Genomic DNA, 6,071 nt, shown 5'->3' on the forward strand with positions numbered 1-6,071 from the left:
ACAAACCTTCATTTGCCGATGTGCTCATTACACCATCCTCGGAGACACTCTATTCAGAAGGCATTTTGAAGGTTCCCTCCTAAGGTGTTTAGATAAACAAGAGGCAGAATGGGCATTATGCGAAGTACACAAGGGTATCTGTGGGGCACACTCAAGTGGGCTCACATTGGCTAAAAAGCTTTTGAGAACAAGATACTATTGGCCTAAAATGGAGGTAGATGCATATAATTATGTGAAGAAATGCATCACTTACTAGCAACATGATGACAAAATTCATGCACCGTCACAAGAATTGCAGCCATTTATAACACCATGGCCTTCTCACATTGGGGGCTCGATCTCATTGGGAAAATCCACCCTTCATCTTCCAATGGACATAAATTCATTATCACCACCACCGAATACTTCACCAAGTGGGTAGAGGCTATCCCTCTTACTTTCACCACTAGCAAGCAAATATCCAAATTCATCCTAAACTATCTAATCTGTCGGTATGGCATCCCAAAAGTTATTATCATAGATAATGGCAAACAATTTAAAAACTGGGATGTCAAAGAACTCTACCAAAAATTCAACATCCAACATCGCTTCTCCACCCCATATTATCCACAAGGCAACGGCCAAGCTGAGGCTTCTAATAAAACCTTAATCAAAATCCTCAAAAAGACAGTCAATGAAGCTGGCCGTGATTGCCATCTCCAACTTGATCCCAATTTGTGGGCCTACCGCACCTCCATCCGCACCCCCATAGGCGCCACCCCTTATTCCCTAGTCTTTGGCTCGAAAGCCATCCTTCCCCTTGAGATCGAGATCCCCTCTCTAAGGGTATCACTGCAAGACATCCTACTAGAGGAAGAATACAAAATTGCCCGCTTACAAGAGCTAGAATTGTTAGATGAAAGGCGCCTCAAGGCCTTGAACCATCTTTGGGTATATCAAAATCACTTGCGGATGAGTTATCACAAAAAAGTCAGAACCTGGGATTTCCAAGTTGGTGATCTTGTCCTCATGGAGAATCAAAAAAATCTACAAGAAAGAGAAAAGAAAGGCAAGTTCGAGCCTAATTAGCTTGGACCATATGTAATCACAACAAAATATGGATCATGAGCTTATTAGTTGGCTACTCCTAAAGGTGATCCTTTGGATGATCCAATGAATATCATGCACCTCAAAAGATTTTATGCTTAGTCCTCAGAAAGTCTTAAATTGTCAAAAAAATTAAGAAAATAAATAAATAAATAAATGAGAAAAAGATCCTGAAAAAATTGTCACTTTGGTGAAAACCTGGCAAACAGGTTCCTTATGACACAAAAAAATTAAAAAATCAAAAATGGAAAGAAAAACAATTCATCCACCAGTGAAAGCCACTTTGTGGCTCTATGGACAAATACCTTGGTGAAAACCTCTGTGTAGGTGCCAAGGTAAATATCTGGATCCACTATCTAGCATGTCAATACTACAAATCATCCTCCATCTAGCCACCCATGCACAACATTCCTTCTTTTCTGCCTCCCAATAAAACATACGTATGATGATGAGTCTTCACCTGAATCATGAACAAGGAATGTTCCATTAAAAATGAGCTTTTATGCCTCTGTGTAAGCTTGAAGAAGTCTTGAGAAACAATCCCAAATCCACTAGTCACTCTCCAAAACCATAGAATCACTTGCCTAATCCAAAAGCCCACTTTGCCCTAGGGATGACCTCTTCCCTCGCCTGAAAACCTAATCCTTCATCCTAGTTCTACTCTTGGCAAGATGTATCATTTGGTCACAAGGAAGTGACTTGTTAGATTTTGTTAGATCTTTTCATATAGACTTGCATCTTTTGCCCTACGATTGCCACTATTTACGACTGCTTGGGTTCTTCCATATCTAGGTACGTTATGATAGGCACATACTGGGGCATATTTCATAGTATGGCATGTTTTGGATCCCTCTTGTATAAATCGGCGACCTGGTACTAGTGTTTATCAATACTTACCTTCTCGTGTACAAGAGGTATCGGTGTGTTTGAGGGTTTCCTTTCACAAACCCACAACTTTGTATTAGTGTTTCTTAACACTTGCATTATGTGCAAGAAATTCCCATTTGTCTATAGAGTCAGTCCATGCCTTGGGTTTCTCATGGTATCATGATTTCTATAATCAGTGGTGCAAGCCACTCAGGGAAACATTAAACTAAGTTGGCTCTCCACATTTGTTGTGCACAAAATCTCACCATCATTCCATCAAATCCTAAACTCAATATTCCCATAGAGTTCTCAATTTCCCCCACTGCCCATCTATTCCACATTCTTCTATCTAAGATCATTGTGTTATTATTGGCATATTCCCTTTTTTTCCTCTTTTTATTAATTCATTCACATCATGTAGAGTGCATTTCTTAGACAGTCATTTTTTTTTCCACAAAACATTTACCATATAAGATTGCATCACATAAATAAAAGATACACTCGTGCATATAGCATTACATTTAGACTGCATCATAAATCATTCACACATGTGTATTTATACATGAAGCATAAAAAACACTCATCCTGCATCCAAAAACTATGTCAGCAACCCATCATAAACATACATATATAAGCATCCACTTTGCATCACAAAATAGGTTACCATAGCACATCCATGATTGCATCCATATAGGACATCATAAGACAAACAAAAATAATCCATCACAATAAATGCTACACATCATCTGTCACCAATCGAAACATGTATACATATATATATATAAAGAGGAAAATATGTCCGTCATGATACAGTGACCCCTCATTGGGTTCATTGTGGCGTATATGGGCCCTCGGGAGGGCCCATCTTCCCCCGTAGTCTCGCCTCTCCTATTCTTTTTCCAAATTCTTCACAACTGCTTCATATTTCTTCCTCATTTATCCCTTCCACCCTAATTCTTCTTCCTCTCTTTTTTTGAGAATTTTTCATCCTTTTTTTTTTGAAAAAATTCTTGAGGGGGCATACACCTCCCATGCTTTACGCTGGGGCATCCTTTTCTTCTTCTATCTTCTACACATGACCATACACCTCACATAATTAATTATGATTCTGATCATGTCTTATACAAGATAAATCCTTCCTGAAACCAGACATTTTGCTCTGATCATGTCTTATACGGGATGAATCCTTCCTGAAACCAGAAGTTGCGATCAGTCATGTCTTATACGGGATGAATCCTTCCTGAAACCAGACGTTGCGCTTTGATCATGTCTTATACAAGATGAATCCTTCCTGAAACCAGATGTTGTGATCAATCATGTCTTATACAGGATGAATCCTTCCTAAAACCAGACATTATGATCAATCATGTCTTATATAGGATGAATCCTTCCTGAAACCAGATGCTTTGATCATCTTTGTTTTATACAGGATGAATCCTTCCTGAAACCAGACTGAATCTAGATCTTATCAATCAAATCAATATCATCATCAAAAAATCAAGATTATTCTTTGAATCAACGCGTCATCACACCTCACTTCAAAGAGGGGCAAAATGTAGACACTTAAAAATAATTATTTTTAATTCCTCACATAATTAAATAATTAATTATGTTAATTCAAATTCTCCTCAATATTAATTAAATATAATTGATATTGTCACTATAGTATGTGACTGATTTATTTAATAAATCAATCACTTTCTTTATTCTTCTAAAAGATTAAATCCTCACAAATCTTCCTCTTGGCTAATTAATTTCAATTAATTAGTTAACCCACATGATTCCTACAAACCATCTTCTTAATTCATCATTAACCTAATAAAGTCTTCTAGAAACTCCCCAAACTCACTTAACCTTATTCTTCTAATTTTTAAATTCTCTTCACTCATTCTCTCTCCTAGTCAAGTCATCCTACAAATCCTAATCCCACCTAACATTTCCTCTAATCCCCCTCCTAATGAGTTGCTAATGGCTAATCATCATGATTAGCCATGAAGTCAACTCCTTGTCCCTTCCATCTAACCACTAGCTTTTAATGCTCTTTTCCTAGGTGAATGTGAGATCTTCAAAATCTCACAATCCTCTAGACATCTCCTCTCCCAAGGAATTATTAATTCCTTCTTATTCCTCCAATCCCCATGATTATCCCTTTTTGGAGAATTTTAAATTCCTCCTCCCCATTCTTCAAGGAATGTCACATCCCTTGCTCCTCTCAAGGAACATTGGGAAGTCTTCCCAATTCACTTTGCTCTTCTAAAGGTACCTTAGGAAGTCTTCCCAATGTACCTTGAGGAGTGTGGAGACAAGAAATGTCTTTAAGGCATATCTCTTGGTCTCCACACCCTCTCTTGGACCTTGTGTGAGCTCACAAGCAATCCTAGCCCTTCATCTTGAATCCATCTCAACCATCCATTCTTCCTCTCCTCCTCTTATAAATTGAGGACTCCATCCCTTCATTATTTCATCTCCAAGTTTAGTAATCTTATGCTATCCTTTTGAGCCCAGGAAGTCATCTTGGCAACCTTATCATGTTCAAATCATATCTCATCCACACTTGATCATCTCATCCTTATCATCTTCCAAATCCATTCCATTTGTGCACAACATTGGAGAGCCATCCATATCAAGAAAGAAAGCAAGAGGAGCACATCAAGTGGAGCATCACCAAGGGGTGCCTTCACTTCATCAAGCTCAATCCGAGGGAGAGGTATAAGGTTTTGTGAGGTATATACATCTTATTCATGTTTTCATGTATTTTGGAGTTATGTCTTTGATTTCATATGATTATAGATTTGAATTACATGATTATTAACTAATCCACCTCACAGGTCTTTTCCACCTCTTCAGGGAGCTTTGGAACAGGGTATGGACATCCATCAAAGCATAAAAGATAGAGGCATTTTGTCAGATGTAGTTGCAACTACTTTGTTAGCATGTATGCAAAATGTGGAAGCATAGACAAGGCACAAGAACTGTTTAATGGATTTCCCCAAAGAAATGTGGTTTCCTAGACTGCAATGATTGCTGGATATGCACAAAATAGATTTGTTGAGAAGGCTTTAGAAACTTTCAATCAAATGCAATCGACAGGTGTAAAGCTAAATTCCACAACCATTGCTACTATCCTCCCTTCCTGTGCCAAAATGGGAGATTTGGAATAGGGTATGGACATTCATCAAAGCATAAAGGATAGAGGAATTTTGTTAGATGTTGTAGTTGCAACTACCCTGGTAGACATGTATGCAAAATGTGGAAGCATAGACAAGGCATGTGAACTCTTTGATAGAATGCCTGAAATAAGTGTTGTCTCATGGACTGCAATGATTGCTGGATATGCACAAAATGGATTTGTCGAAAAGGCTTTAGACACTTTCAAGCAAATGAAATTGGAAGGCATAAAGCCAAATTCCACAACCTTTGACAACATCCTCCCTGCCTATGCAAAAATGGGAGCTTTGGAACAGGGTTTGGACATCCATCAAAGCATAACGGATAGAGGAATTTTGTTAGGTGTTGTACTTGCAAATGCCCTACTTGACATGAGTGCAAAATGTGGAAACATGGACAAGGCTCATGAATTGTTTGATATGTTGCTGCAAAGAGATGTGATCTCATGTGAACAATCAACATGTGCATATATGGGAGGAAGGGATTGCTGCTACAAAATTGAACGCTCACTCCTCAATCACAATTCTATGGTTTTATGTGATTGAACTAGGGAAATTAACCACTGAATGTATATTTTTTGCAACATGAAATTAAAAACTAGGGCAATTTTAATGTACCTCCTGTGCGAGATTGCAAGCAATGCCACAAATTCCTTTGACGCGAGTTTGATGTTCTTGGGGGTTGAAGTCACCACGGACACCTACGCGGGAAATTTGCAATACAAATGAATTCCCCTCTTCTTTTTTTTTAAGTAATGGTGTTTGTCATTAGAATTACGACGAACTTGAGAAATTTTTTGGAAAAAAGAAAATTCTCATTGCTAATGCCTTCTTCGTTGAAACCAAATAGGAAATTTTCATCAGAATTACGACGAATACGGGCATTTTTTCAAAAAAAAATCAAATTTGGCCACAATATACCTTCTCTGTCGGAAACCTCAGTCGGATATC

This window comes from Cryptomeria japonica, chromosome 2 (assembly GCF_030272615.1).
Source record: "Cryptomeria japonica chromosome 2, Sugi_1.0, whole genome shotgun sequence".
In the NCBI taxonomy this organism is placed as follows: domain Eukaryota; kingdom Viridiplantae; phylum Streptophyta; class Pinopsida; order Cupressales; family Cupressaceae; genus Cryptomeria; species Cryptomeria japonica.